General features: G+C 35.6%; 1 protein-coding gene across 5 annotated transcripts in view; it reads right to left on the minus strand.

The window, feature by feature from the left end:
- Positions 1 to 16,853, minus strand: part of CDH18 (cadherin 18) — a 624,577-nt gene that overhangs the window by 272,052 nt on the left and 335,672 nt on the right. The gene's annotated exons all lie outside the window — the stretch shown is intronic.

A 16,853-nucleotide genomic window follows, 5' to 3' on the forward strand; every position in this document is an offset into this window, starting at 1 on the left:
AGTCAGAGAAAGACAAACACCATATGATCTCACTTATATGTGGAATCTAATGAACAAAATAAACTGAAGAATAAAATAAGACTAGAGGCATGGATACCTGGAATAGAATAACAGCTGTCAGAGGGGAGGGGTTGGGGGAAACTGGAAGAGATTAACCATAGAACTTATAACTTATGTTCATATACACATAGCCCATGGACAGGAACAACAATGTGGTGAAGGTCCCCATGGGGGGTGCTGGCGGAGGGGGGCAAAGGGGAAAAATGGGGGACATCTGTAATAATGTCACCAATTTAAAAAATATTCATAGATCACAAAAGGAATATCCTAAAGAGTGTATTTAAAGTTTTGTAAGTATTTAAAAATCTAAGAGTGTTATAACATAAGCTTGACAGAAAGAGCTGAATAATCTGTTGGAGATGGTCTGTTCATTACTGGAAATAAAAAAATAGATCAGAGGTTAAAAAATAGTGCTAGATACATGGAGTCATAAAATTACATGAGTGATAACCATGAAAGTTGATGAGCTTGAACAGGGAGTGAGAATGTGTAAAGAAAAGCAAATGGTAAATGAAAGAGCACTGGAGGACACTTTAGGGGATCCAAGATGGCAAGCAAAAAAAAAGACCCAAGATAAGAGAGACAGGAAGAAAGAAATCAATGAATAAATACTAATAAATTATGGTATACATTATAAATAAATAGCAAAAACACACAAACAAAACATTAACAATATTTTTCCTAAAAATTACTGATACTGCCATGGCCCAGTAGTCTTTGTGTGTTTACTATAAATTAATAAAAATATTTTGAATTTGCCCTGGCCTGTGTGGTTCAGCTGGCTGGGCGTTGACCCATGCACCAAAAGGTTGCCCGTTTGATTCTGGGTCAAGGCACATCCCCGGGATTCGGGGCTCGATCCCCGGCAGGGGGTGTGCGGGAGGCAGCCTGTAAATGTTGCATTCTCACATCCATGTTTCTCTCTCTCCCTCTCCCTTCTTTCCCCTCTCTCTAAAAATTAATTAAATTTTTTTTTTTAATTCTGAATTTAGACATTTGAAATTAAAATGATCAATTAGATGGGATATCTTTTAGTTCTAAGATATTTATTAAGCATTTTATACTTTTAAAGAACTGTTTTTTCATTTACTATCACACATTTTAAAAAATCAACATTCTTGAACATAAAAATCAGGTAAATTGGTATATAGTGTAGGAAACCTTCAAACTTACTTTCTCAGATGTTTGAAAGTAATACCTTACTACTTGCTCTGTTAAAAGGCTATGTAGTTTGTGAATGAAATAATGCTAACTGTAAAAGATCTAACAGAATAAAAAGTGAAATGTTAAGACTACTAAATTCATGGGATATAGTCCATAACAATATATTTTGAAAATTCTTAGCGGGGAAAATAATTCTTAATTCATTTATTTACACTTTAAAACTCATGTTTAAGCTTGAGGTGCATACTAGCACATGAAAAAGATTATTGGCTCTACCAATAAGACCAATTTGGGTATTAGTGAAAATAGTCCAATTAGTTTTTAGTGCAGGTAACCTGTCGATATAAACAGGCAAAGCAGATAATTTTTATAACAAAAGTTAAGGATATCGAAAAGGAGGTGATTCTATTTTAGGAAAACAAAATAGCTCATGAAAGTTTAGGCAGTGGTCACATCTCATCTCCAGCCACTAGTTCATAATTCTTTTTTAGTTTTTGGTATTATTCTTAAAGAAATATCTTTAAACTTGATGATTTTAAGATGATACATTAAAGCTTGTTTACTGATTAAATACAAGCCTATCAGACAAAAACAGAGTAAAATTTCTGATACTCAGAATGTATAATTCAACAAATATACAAGATGTTTGTCTATAGGTAAGTATCTTTAAAACAACCTTTCTTTAATACAACATAATCGTTAAATCAGCGTTTCACAAAAATGGTTTGTAGTTTCTCCTTCATTCCAGAGCTGGTGTAGGATGAATGATACACATGACCCATAAACCTAATCAGGGGAAGAAAAGAAGCTAATGCCCCTGGTGAAGGTTTTGTTGCAAGCAGTCTAAATCTATTATCAGAGCTCCCTTCACTGGAAAGCATGGAAAGCAGGTAGACATGAGCAGGCCAGGGACAGGACAAGTGGATTATGCTTGAATAAAACAGAGGGGTGGGGAGTTCAAAACGATCATTGCAGATGGACAAAAACAGAGGAAAGAAATGCAGCTAAAAAGACTCTCGGCACCAAAAGGGCAAATCTTACAAGACACCTGCAGGCACACAAAATTCTAGGAAGCCCACCATCTAAAGGACCAATGGTACAAGGATTTAAAGACAAAATGTGGAAGGGCAAGAGTAAGACAAAAGCCAGGAACGAGGCCCACTTGGGCACTAGAACCTCCATCAAGCTGCCCATCTGAGTGGTCCTCAGACATACGTTTACTTTTAAATAAAATTTTGCTACTGGCTGCAATTTTCCATCTCGTGCTGAATTCCTTCCTCTGAGAGGCACAAACCGATCTTGCAGATCACCCACACCACCGACACAATTATTTGTACCCATTATGCCAATAAACATTAGAAAAAATAAAGTATATGTGTTTTAATAGTGCAAACATTTGCTTCCTCAAGTCCCTACTACTACTGTTTTTTGGTGGTTAATAACTATCTGTATTAATTAATGAGAGATTATACAGAAAAAGGTGGTATACCCTCTAAATGGTATTGCAAGCTTGATTCATGTTTTAAATATGATGAATAACGGGAATGCTCTCGTTTCTTTTTAGCATGCCTTTGTTTTTTCTCATTTATATATCATCCTCACAAGTTGCAAAGCATACTTTGTTTGTCTAGCATCTGAAATAAATATACTTAGCACAGTGTAATTATATTGCATCTTACCATTCTACTTGAAAAACTGTCAAAGTAAATCAAGAAAATGTTCAGTAAATGTCAAAATTGCTCAATCTATAAATTTGGAAAGTCTTTCAGTTTCCAATCCTTGAAAATCTGCATCTAATGTCTGAAAATTGTTTGTAATATTTGGGGGGGAAATTAAGATGGCTACTTATCAATAAGGTAAAAAAATGACCAAAAAAATCCATGATAAATCTAGTTGTAGGACACAAATGTTAATACACTATTCTTTTAATTTTATTGTAGCTTTGAAGATTAAAAGTACAATTTGGGGAGAAACTTAATGAGCTATTGTGGTCTTATCCTGTCAGGATGACTAAAATAATATGGTTGAGAATAACAACCATGACACTCATTTAATGATGTGGGAGTGTAAATTAGTACAGCCATTTTGGAAAAGTATTTGGATATATCTACTAATGTTGAACATATGCATACCCTATAACACAGCATTCCAACCCAGCGTATCCCCAATAAAACGGCATACATATGTTCTCCAGAATTTAGGCACCCAAATGTCCTTCCATAGCAATAACCCAGATGTCCTTCAATAGCAAAATGAATAACTTGTAATATATTTATACAATAGAATAATCGTGAGCAGTAAAGTTAATAAGCTATTGATTCACTCAATGAAATGGATAAATTTTATAAAAGTAATATTGAGAAGACAAACACAATGAAATAATACTGTGTGATTCTAGTATTTAAAATATAACATACACAGTTAAATATACTGTAAGAAGTCAGGAAAAACACAACATCTGGGGAAGGGGAAGGGACGGTGAAGGCACATGAAGGTAATACTTTATGTAAGTGGTAGTTACCTGGGTACGTTTAATCTGTGGTCATTATTTATCTTTACACTAATGATTTGTGCTCTATTTCTATGTATAGTATTCTGCAACTAAAAAATTTAAAAGCTTCCTTTTAAAAAGTCTGACATTTCCATTTTAGTCTATGAGTATATCTGTCTTATAATTTCTGGAATATCTTTTGGGCTATGTGCCAGGCAATAACATGGGGAATCTACAGGTAAATGAACATGCAAGAACCTGGCTCAAGTAGGGTTTACGTTCTCCTTGGAGGTGAAAAATACAGAAATGAGTAAACTAATAAATAAAAAGTATCATTGAAGAGCAGGAGAAAATATGCTGGCACGAGAGAGCTGCTTTAGGGAAGAGGGCATTATTTTTAAAAGGATGAGATTAAGCATGACAGATAAAGAGCTAGCCTTAGAAAAATATAAGGGAAGGATATTTCACACAAAGGAAGAGCAAGTTAGGCTCTTCTATCCCAAGGAAGGCTTGGCATATTTGAGGTATAATTGGGGGTTAAATTGGAGAGGAAAGCTGGGTGAGTACATATGGGATTTTTAGAGGCCACAGCAAGAACTGAGTCTTTTATTATCCATAAAATTGGGGTTTATTGAAGGGCTTTGAAAGAGAAGACTGACATAGAATGATTTATATTTTTAAGAAGTTTCTGCTGGCTGGTATACGGTGAACAATTTGAGGAGGACATTTGCAGACTGGTACAGGTAGACTAGAAACCCTTGTAGGAAAGGTCATGGTGATGTAAGCTAGTGAGCTGGCAGCAGAAATGAAAGTAGTGAATATATTTTTTAAAAATTTTAGAAGACTATTTAGGACTTGACTTGAGAGTTATGTGAGGAACAAGGATGGGGAAGGCATAAAGGATATCTTTTACTTTTCTAATTTGTGCAAATGGGGGTATCATTTGCTGAGATAACTCAAATATGTTAAATCTGAGCAGAATAAATGGGTGTTGGGGTCCTGAGATTTTTATTTTTTTAAAGATGGGAGTTATCCAAGCACACTTAAGGGAATGATCCTTTAGGGAGAGATAACTTAATGATGCAGCCTTTAAGGGGAGCATTTAGGAAGGGTCTGGAGAGAGAAGCCTGAGAACAGGGCGTGGATAGCCGAGGTCTCCCTTGACTATAATATGAGCAGAGACAAGGGATGGGAGTACAGGTACCATTGGATGTACGGACAATAACTGTCCTATTGATTTTAGAAGTTTTAAAACTGTAACATGAGGCAGACCAACAGCTGAGAACCAATGTCAAGGGGTCTGGAGGCTGGGTGTTTGAGAGCATGAGAGATAGAAGAGGCAGGGCAAGCTCCATTCTGATTCAGCTACTAGTAACCGTGCTCCTCTGAGCAACTCTCAACTTCAGTGGCTTCAGTTTACTCCTATACAAAATGAAGTTAATAATATCTGCCCCACCTCCAGAAAGGGCTTCCAGTTAACAGGGCTAACTATACACGTACCATAAGTTATAAATTATATTTAAACAAATCAATAACTTAATTAAAATCTGAGTTCAAAGTACATATTAGATAATTTGCCTAAATTTTTTTCAGTATATCAAGTTTCTATATTCTATAAAAAATTATATCTAAATTCATCTTTATTTGTGCATTGAAATGTGTTTTTCCAAAATGTTCAACTTTTATATTTCATAAATGATACTATTTTATATAGCAAATTTAATGAAATGAAATAAACTGGATAAAATGTACTGGTATATGAAAACTTAATATGCACAAAAATAAACTGTGGAGTTCCTTGGAAAAATGTATACTTTGATAAACATTTGAAGGGCGGGCTGAATTGAACATTTAGATACAGCAGAAAGATCAATAACAATTAAACACAGTCTGATTGGAAGCAATTGTTATTTTAAATATTTTATGTCTCTTAGAAAGTCAAATTTTTAAGAATGCTTTTTCTTTGTTAATAAATTGTAGACATAAGCACATATTAGCTAAGAATATACTATGCTTGTTGAGTTTATCGATTAGAACAATCTAGCCTTTTCATTGAGGTAATGGGTTATTTTTTCACGTTAAACGTTTGGCATTTCTTTAGTGAAAGAATAAGTATCATTTCCAGGATGCTGACAGAGTGTCCTCCTTTACTTCTTTCTAAAAGCCACAATTTTACACTCGGGAGAGTCAGCACTTCCAGCATGCTAATACTAAATTTGTTTTAAAAATACCTTTTTGCATACCCATGAAATCTCCTTGGCACTGAACTGGAGCGGAGTGGGATGCTTTATCAGAGAAACAAGCTCTTCCTAACTGTTCCGTATCTCCTGAGTCACACAAGAGCAGCCTTTGAAGTTGGTGAGAGCAGCTCATCTGAAAGGGTGACTCATGCCTTGGAAATTTCAAGCCAGATATTCATATGCTACTGATCCTAGTCATTTCAGAAGTTTTTCCCCCTTTTATTACTCAAGTGAGTGCTAAATGCTCAAAGTTAAATTTTCTTAGTGAAATTTCCAGAAATTCTGTTTAAAAATTCTCAGATAATAATTTTAAATTTTACTTTACATAATACATCCAATAACCCCAGGGGGAAAAAAGATCTTTAGATATCATGGACTACACAGAATATCACATATTTTAGCAATCTATATAATTACAGGAAAAAGAGTTAAAAATACAGCATTTGCAGTATAGAGTGAGCACAGTAGTCAAGTATTCATCACCTTTAAACTATCTTAAAGAATGTCCTAACTGATGATTGTTACCAGGAACATTACAAGGAAGGAGTGTGGACTTAGTCTGCACAATTGAAGGGTTTCATTAGAATAGGTGGGCATACAATTCAGACATATCCTTTAGAAGTCACATAGGGTGACTTTGGAGAAAGGTAAATGAGGACTGGAGGGGACTGAAGAGATTAGAATCCATGGTAGAATCACAAATGGCTGCAGGAAGAAGCAGGATGTTTAGAAATGATAACAATAATAGTAACAGAAAACAGGGGGAAAAAGAAACTGCTATGAACTGAATTATGTCCCTGCTCAAAATCTTATGTTGAAGCTCTACCCCTCAATAGGATAGTATTTGGAGACATGCCTGAGTAAGGCAATTTGGTTTAGATGAAGTCATGAGATTGGGCCCCTCCTGATGGGATTAGTGCACCTATGAGGAGATACACCAGCCCCAGTTGGCGTGACTCAGAGGTTGAGCATCGACCTAGGATCCAGGAGATCGAGGTTCGATTCCCAGTCGGGGCACATGCCCGGGCTGCGGGCTCGGTCCCCAGCAGGGGCATGCAGGAGGCAGCCGATCAATGACTCTCTCTCGTGATTGATGTTTCTATCTCTCTCTCCCTCTTCCTTCCTCTCTCTGAAATCAATAAAGATATTATATATATATATATATAAAAAGAGACACCAGAGAGCTTGCTGTCTGCCATGTGAGGACACAGCAAGAAGGTGGTCGTCAATAAGCCAGGAAGAGAACTCTCACCGGGAACTGAAGTGGCTGGCACCTTAATCTTGGGTTTCCCAGACTCTAGACCAGTGAGAAATAAATTCCTGCTGTGTAAGCCACCCAGTCCATGGTGTTTTTAGTGGTTGCCTGAGATGACTAATCCAGGAACAGGAATAAATTAGAAGGGATCAAGTTGAAGAGTGATAAAGAGGTGCAGTGCAGCAGGCCATAAAGACAGGAACAAGGCTAGAAACAAGGGAAGAGACGGACAATAAAGACAAGGGCAAATCAGACTGATATATTCATTTGCAGAGATTTTCATGATCTAATATGTAAAAATGTGTTCTAGAGCACTACCAATAAAATAACACATTTACTGTAAGAAGTTGAAAAAGTCTATGTGGACATGTAATATTTATATCTGTATGCATGTATACATATATATGTTTTATAGGTGTATAGAGAAAGGTATAGTTAGATAAAAAATTATAATTTTTGAAGATTTCAGCTGAGTAGGGATTGAAGAAAAGTGGAGGTCACCAATCTTTCTCATCACTTGACTTGTTGTACGGCACTCCTACCACTTAACGAATTAATAGAATGACTACAATAAATCAGAAAAACCAAGCACTTAAGAGAAAACTAAAATAGTACTTGATGGAGTACCAGGGATGGACACGTGACTCAGAGTCGGTCTGCCTCTGGGTGCCCAGTCAGGGCCTTCACAGGCAGATCAGGACGCTCACCGAGAACACGAAGCTCCCGTGGAGAATTTGCCCCAGCCTCTAAACACCAGCCTGCCTGAGCAGGGAAGACGGGTCTGCATCCCTCATCTGGGTCTCCCTCCTGCTACAGATCGGCTCATGTGCAGGTGAGCAGGCCATACCGCCATTCTGAGGACCACGTGTTAAGTAGGGCTTTATAGTCAGGTGTGAGCAAACAATATCCACGGGACATTTTAAAGATTGAATTAAAATTGTAATTAGCCAAATGTTATTAGGTAACATACCTTACTCCATTCTTTTATTTTTTATACATCTGAGTTTTGCTCAACATTTGTCTTTGAACATTCTGATGAATATTATGCTTCAAACATGAGAAAAAGCCATTCAAGCTAGGAGAACAAATAACTTTTTTCCAATTCAAACATTTTGAGGAGGTTAAGCAACACCCCAGGCACATACTTAAAAAGTAGTTAGATCAGTAATACTACTTAGATTTCTACATTCTTATTTTAAATCCATCTTTAATAATCTTACCAAGTTATATCTTTTATACTTTTATAGACTGTTCTACGGTAATTAACTTTACTTTTTTTAAAAATAAAATTGCTCAAATTTGAATAAATACATCCTACACTACAAACACGTAACAAGGAGAAGGTTATTTGTTTATTGTGCTGTACATTGTACATTTTATTTTATTTGTTTGTCAATGTTTGCATTGTTAAAATAAATAAATAATATACCTAAAAGAGCTATATAAAATAATTCAATAAGTTGCTTGTTTTTTTAATCCTCACTGGAGGATACTTTTTTCCATTGCTTTTCAGAGAGAATGGAAGGGAGAAAAAGAGAAAGAGAGAGAGAGAGATTGGTTTGTTGTTTCACTTACTTACGCATTTATTGGTTGATTTTTTTTTTTAATATATTAGTTGATTCTTGTGATTCTTTATGTGCCCTGACCAGGCATTGAACCTGAAACTCTGGTGTTTGGGACAATGATCTTCCCAACTGAGCTACCCAGCCAGGGCACTTATATTCTCTTATAGGAAACATTCTTCAGGTTGTATACAATAACTTGTTCATCAATTAAATAAAAAATAATATAACAGTCTCAGGTTAATGGTATAATTATTAAATCTTTATTCTCATAACACTCACATGATGTTTTGTTTATTAAAAAGGTAGAACCTAATATATCTCCTTATGCTAGCTATATTAGTTTCCTACTGCTGCTATAACAAAGTACCACCAACTTAGTGGCTTCCAACATTATAAAGTTATTATGTTATGGTTGCTGAGGTCAAAAGTCTGACAAGGGTCAGGTCAGAAGTCTTAAATGAGTCACAAAGGACTAAAATTAAGGTTATCAGCATGGAAACATTTCTCTCTGGAGGCTTTAGGGGAGAATCCATTTTCACACCTTTTCCAGTTTCTAGAGGCCCCCCAAAGCCCTAGGCGCTTGGCCTTCTTCACCCATATTCCAATTCAGCAAAATCAGGTGGCGCCATTGTCACATGTTGTCACACTGACCCTGTCTGCCTCTATCTTCCATCTGTCTGTTTTAGGTCAGCTGATTAGCAACCTTAATTCCTTCTGCATTCTTAAACCTCTCCTGCCATGTAACACAACATAGTCAGTGGTTCCAGGAATTAGGATTCGTGTATCCTTGAGGGCCCTTATTTTACCTACCACATTAGCTTTCAATGTAGTCACACAGCACTTATACATTTAAATTGTTCAAAGTATTGTTGTGACTCCTCCTACAAAACTGAGCTTTGGAAGCAATATCACTTAATTTGTCCGAGAGTATAAATATTTTTCAGTGAAGCCTGATTGATAAACAGTAGTCAATAAAGCTGATTGTTGTCTGTGTAGGTTAAGAGAGAGAATGTGGCAGAGGATTGGTACATCGCTCTGGAATCAGTGTTTATCTTTCCCTCTCCCTTCCTCTTCTCTAAAAGTCAACAAAAAATCATTAAAAAAAAGAAAGAGAATGTGATTATAAAGTCATAAGGTCGTGTGTGTGTGTGTATCTTGGAATAGTTGTATGAAAAGAACACTTCAATTGATGTGAGAATCATTGAAATAACCTACAGTATAGTGGCCTTGTATATTTGTTTACAGATCAGCTTCAGAACTTTATAGTCACCTCATACCTGCAGCTGAAACTGTAGATTTATACCTGGATTTTTAATGTATTTCTCCTACACTTCAAAGGCTGGACATAAATCACCTGTAGGATACTGGAGTAAAAACGTACACTCCCTTTAATTGAAATATTGGCTACAGGAAGGTTTTCATATCTACTCTTATTTTATTATTATTATTTGTAGCATAATTTTGAGTTAGCAAGGAGTAAAATTTTCAGAATTATCAATAAGTAAAATGTTTTATGTTGCTAACTTTTCAGATGTGAAAAGCAATATTTGCAACATCAAACTTTATATAAAGTCAATAAGAATATTAGCAGACAAGAACTATATTAATGAATAAAATCCATAGATAATTAAACTGATAATTTTGTGTGGATATTTGCTTTTACGACATCAAGAAACTTTCTAGTTGTTTCTAAGGTCAGGCTCACTTTGACTTGAAAATGATTACTATAATAGAGAGATAAGTCTTAAAAAAAGTAAGCAGCTATAATAAATAAGGTCCTTTAAAGATGAACTTAAAACAAAGCATTAAGCCTGCCAGAGTGGCTCAGTGGCTGAGCGTCAACCTATAAACCAGGTGGTGACAGAACCCAGTGAGAGCACTTGCCTGGGTTGCAGGCTAGATCCCCAGTGGGGTGTGTGCAGGAGGCAGCCGATCAATGACATTCTCTCCTCATTGATGTTTCTATCTCTCTCCCCCCTCCCTTCCTCTCTCTGAAATCAATAAAAACATATTTTTAAAAATTAAGTGAATTTTTTATACATAAGATGAAAATGTCCACATGTGCGTGTTGAATATGTATGTTTACATATGCTTGGAAGTTTCCATTTCAATAATTTAAAATGTTTTTTGAAGCAGTCTTCCTTGAAATCCATCTTCCCCTGGTTTTCAAGATACTTCACTTGTGGGGTCCCCTGCTCCCTCTCCAGCTACTGCTTCTCAAATGCTTGTGCTGGTTTTTCTTCATTTTCACAACCGATAGGTGTTGGGTTCTGTCCCGTGTGTTTTTCATCTTTTCATTCCCATTCAGTCTCTTTACTATGTATGATGCCATCTACGTATGATGACTTCATTTCCTACATCTAGCAGAGAGCTCTCTTCTAAAGCCCATGCTTATGTATTCAACTAATTCCATTCCATCCCGACTGGACATCTATATTCAAAAATGTACAAAACTAACTCTTTTCCTATCTCCTGCCTGCCCCATCCTTCCCCTGCCACGCTTCCTTTCCCCCAATTCTTTCCCTTCGTAGGGCCTAGGAACTCTAGATTCTATAATAGTAAATAAAATGTGTCCCTTACCTTCAAACCGCCCCCCCCACCGTCCTAGAGAACATCAAGTCCTATCAGCATTATTTTCAAGTGAAATATATCATCCAACCTCTTCTCTCTATTTCTACTACTTTCAGTCTGTCAGAAGTGGCCGTCTTCTCTCCAACCATTCCTGAAGGGCTGAGGGACAACTTTATCACAAGGGGTATAAAATCCAGAGTCTGAAAACCCTGCATAAATAAACCATGTAATTAATGCCTTTACTAATTTATTGCCCAAGTCCAAGCCTTGCATTGACTCCTTTCTAATGGGTACTAACTTTCTTTGTTCTGTCAATTTCTCACAAATTTATTGTTTCTTTGTCTAAACAGTATAAAAAGGTGCCTAGTTTGGTCATTATTTGAGCTTCATTTTATGATCTGAGCATCATATTGTTTCTCCCATGCACACCCATTAAAATGGTTTTTTCCCTCCATTAATCTAATATTGTGTCAATTTTATTAGTCCAGTTGTAAGAACACCCTTCCCAACAGTTGAATTTCAATAACCAGGAATGAAAATCTTACTGAATAGTCTTTTGAAAGTGGTTTACTTTACAATAGCTTTCTCATCTATTGCTAAATTAAATTGAAACAATTTACATTATATCACACATTGCAGTTAGAATGCACTAATTACACATGTTTAAAATATATAGATATCATGCATACAGAGAAATGGGGGAAGATACACATTCCTGTCTCAATACGTTACTCAACTAATGGAATTCTTTGAAATATAATTTGAAATCGTAGTACAAATAAATTTCTGTATCGAGTTTAATATATTACACTAAATTTCCATAAACTTATCATTTTGTATCTTAATTCACATTCTTAAATTAATTTTAACTTTTTAAGGGATTTCTTCATTTTCGATACTTTGGATTACTTCCCAGTGATTTATTCCCACAAGTTGCCTATAAGTGAATTTGCCTTTTCCTGTCTCAGGCAATGGATTGTAAATTGCTTTTCATACATGGTAGACCACTTTTCACTTCCATCTGGAGTGACTGTAAATAAAAGTTTTATCACACCTTTGCAATACCAGCATTGGTTTCAAAACTTCTTTGTCATATGACGACTCAGTAGGTTATCACTGAACAGATTCAATGGCATCCTGTCTTCATTTAAATCCCACTGGTAACTCTGAGTTTAACCCAAATAGATATATTTTATTTTTGAAAACTTTTGGACTGAGTAAAAATAATGGGATTAAGTGAAATTTCCAGTCACATCAGATCGGGCATAGTTATACATAAATCATATATGTTGACCCTAAAGCCCTAAATATAATGACAATTAATATTTATTTTAAGATACTTATGATTGCCTACAGATAAAATAAAACAGAAATGATCGGTCTATTCCTCTTTTCAGTGAAGGCATCTTCAATACCTGAACTCATTTTACTGGCAATTCATCTATCATATTCCACACAGTACAAGTAAAATACTGAATAAGACATAGTCCTTCAGAGCTCAGAGAAGTGAAGTACGTGCCTTATTCATATACTTCACTCAAATACTTTTAGGGATCGTACTTTGTTAACTTTATTCTCAGCTTACCAAAGTTTCCTAAATTGATGTAGCTCATCAGTGTATAAGTTTACATATCAGAATTTGTGGTATCTACAGAAGCAACATCTGGGCATTTCAGGGTATTCTAGAGCAAATGTCCCTCTTACATCTGCTCCTACATTTCCCCACTGTCCATTTATTTTCCCAGAATTCATACCACACTTAGAAGTCAAAACACTATCAGCAATAATAGAGTCTAAACTATTTAACTTGTGTTGGCCTTCTTTTACTCTTCATTTAATAAAATATATAGGGGATTATTTAAATGAATGATGGTATATCTATAAAACCATATGCAATATTCAAAATCTATAACACTCAGTATATCAGGGTCACTGAACCATCTAAAATTACCCCTACCTAATGAGCAGAGAAAGCTGTAAAAAATGTGTGTCCCTAACACTGAACCAGAGTTAAATATAAGTTCTGTGCATAACGGTGTACTGGATTCTTGTTAAATATTCATGAATTCTTGATATAATCACATGGAAAAGTGAACATGCTATAAAATTAGTTGGGTATCATATCAAGCTGTGTTTATCTAAGTTTGTATACATATATTATTTGAATCATACATCTCTACATAGTTTTTACTTTAAATCTATATTCATTCATAATTAGACATAGTTATCCATATTAACCTATTTATTTAAAAATTTAAAATATATACCAAATTGGTAATAGTAGCTATTGTTGAATAGTGTATTTCAAGATGCATTCTATGTTTTACATTTCTGTATTTTTAAACAAATTACAAATGTGGATGCAATGGGGAAGGACAGAAATATGTGAGGAAATTGAAGTTTATCTATAATTTAAATCACATATTTCAAAATGAAGATGTATTACTTCATCCATGAAAAAGCATTTAAGAGTTAATATTGCCATTTCTTAGGGATGAATTTTAACGTCCCTAGAATAGCTAGAAGATTTATCATGTTAAGTCAATTCTCATCAAATAATTTGCCAAACACACTGAATCTGTGATAACTGACCAGCATTGGTGTAGATCTAAATTACAACCAGTTACAATACTTACTGTCACTCAGTTCTCCTGCCTATTCTTATCTCCTTTCGCAGGTGAGAAAAAATGGACTATACATGCAAGTGACATGTGACACAAGTAATCCATGGTAGGACCCAAGCTCTGCCATGTTTTAAAATCATTAAAATCATTAAGCTTGGTATTTTCTTCCATTATGCTTAAATCACCAGCAGTTATGAACTATGCTTTTTAAACCAAAATGTTTTACTTTTACTTCTGGAACCTTTGAACATCATAAACTAGTCCAAGCACATAGGGTTACTACAGTGAAAATTTCTTCTGAGACCCCAAACGTATATATACTCAAAAAAAAAAAAAAACAAGGTGAAAACAATCATAGAGAGAATCAGTATCTTTCATTTATTATTAATAATAAAGGCTCATCTGAAATAACACATAGAAGTGACATTTGTCTTCAGACTCAACATCTCTACATTTTCTTTTTCCCAGTTTTTAGTTCCTCTTGTTCCCCCAAATGTTAGCATATGATAATATGCTATATGATCATATACAGTATAACATATATACTATATAAACATATATAGTATATATGGTATTATACAGACAAGTCTCTCAGCCTACAGAAAAAAATTACACAGATAAGCTCCTCAACACTTTTTCATTAGGGACCCAATGAACCACCTGCAAGTTAAAATCCATTCAAAGCAAGCGAGCAGGGATTACCACTCAACATCCAAAGGGAACTACATAAGCAGTTGCCTGCTCAAGCAGTGTGTTACAGGACACCTTGTGGTGGACTTTTTTTGTGTTTTTTCCTAGAGCAGTAGTTTCCAGTAGAAGAGGGGCACAATTTTGCCCCTCTCCACAGGGAATAGTTCACAATGTCTTAAAATATTTTTGGTTGTTACAACTTGGGGGTGTTGCTATTGTCATCTACTGGGTAGAACACAGGTGCTGCGAGGCATCCTACAAAGCACAGGACAGTCCCCCTAGCGTGAGAATTATACAACCTAAAATATCAATGGTACCAAAGTCAAGCAGCTCTACTACAGATTTATGACATGTCTAATGCAACTACAAGGAAGGTGTATAATTAAGCAAATCAAAGATTCTGAAGTCCTTATTAAGAAAAGCAAAAGAACACCTTTCACCCTTGCTATCTTTAATCTCTCAATCTCTTTCTCTTACCTTTCTCTGGACTCCACCACAACTGATAAGGACAAGTAAATTTTTCCAGGGCAATAAGTTCCAATATGTTTTATCCTTGATCTGTTGAAGTGCACATGCATATTTATAGTCCAAAGGACAATTACATCAGGTTGCAAATATATAAGATATACTGCATTCTTCTAATTACCAGCAAGCCAAGGACAGGGGAAGTGGGACGCACAAACTTTTAAACATGTGGTCTGCATTCAGCAGACCACAAAAATCAACCAAGCAGCATAAGATTGATATTTATATGAGCCAAATGGAAAAGGCACTTTATATTTACTTTATATAGCATCCTTCATGTAAAGAATTTATAACCTTGGATTAAGTGACTCATTCATTCTCATGGTTCCACTATATCCATCTGAAATGGGTCATCAGGAGGAATAATAATTTCCAATATGCTCAATGTATAGACTTGATTCAAGCACCGGTTGCTACTCACCATGCTCGCAACTACTATAACTCATTATATTCAACATTCACTAACATGCATAACCCATGGACACAGACAATAGTGTGGTGAAGACCTGGGATGGGGGGCAGGGGTGAGGTAGAAGGGGTCATGGGGGAAAAAAGGGGACATCTGCAATACTTTCAACAATAAAGATTTTTTTAAAAAGGTTATCTTTATTTGGACATTTCAGTTGCATCTGAAATAGGAAATGCTCATTTTCTACCTCCTCTTGTCAGGATAGGAGCTCAAACTTGACCATTAGTATAAATTTGTTTCCACCTCCCCTTAAGTGGGCTAGCTCTGTGAAAAAGCATCAGCACTATGGCTTATAAAATACTTATCACCAAGGCCCATTGGATTAATGCCTTATTAAGTATATAAATGTCTTGGCCTACACTAGGCTAATTTATTATCAGGGAATCCTGATATACATAACAGGATGTTTGAAAGAAACTGAAATGATGATTGCTGCTTGGACCAGAGTGCTAAGACTACAGAACTAATTCCTACCAGCATCAAATCCTTCCTCCTTTCTCCCCCACATCCAAGAAGGTTCATATGAGATCTAGCCTGGACCTCAAACTCTTGATTTAGAAATAAATATTTTCTCTGACAAGTCCACTAAAACAGAGAAAAACAATTACTGCAGAAGGAAAGCCCTCTGCTTTGAAAAATCTGTGGGTGATCCTAAAACGGAAAATAAAGGTTCCAAAACACAGTCAGAGCCTGGAGTTTTTTGTGGCGTTTTTGGCTGCATAATAAAACCTTTCTCTGATCTGTCTCCCTAGGCTCAAAGCAGTGAGGCCATCACCTGAGCAAATGGAAGACCATAATAATTTTAGCTAAGATTTTTGTTTCAGTATTTCTTGACTTCAAGCAGGGAAATAGCAAGGAGCATTTACCATTGATTAATCTGAAAGTTCATTAAATATACCTGGCATTAATATCAGGAAATATTTTAATAACTAGCTAATAAAATTCTATTTTTTTCACCTGTTACATAGGTTAGGTATTCCTAGTTCTGCATCTGCACGCACAACACACACACACACACACACACACAAGCAGAGGCATATACACATGCCTAAGGCATAATTTTACCTTGTTTGTAAGACATGAAGATGAAGACAAAACACTTGTTATTTCCAGAGCCAAGCAAATCAGGTTCAGGAAGTTAAGAAAGGGGAATGCATCAGAGTTAACAAACATAAGCACATAGGCTGGATAAAGTATGT

Source organism: Miniopterus schreibersii, assembly GCF_964146895.1.
Source record: "Miniopterus schreibersii genome assembly, chromosome: 3".
NCBI classification, from domain to species: domain Eukaryota; kingdom Metazoa; phylum Chordata; class Mammalia; order Chiroptera; family Miniopteridae; genus Miniopterus; species Miniopterus schreibersii.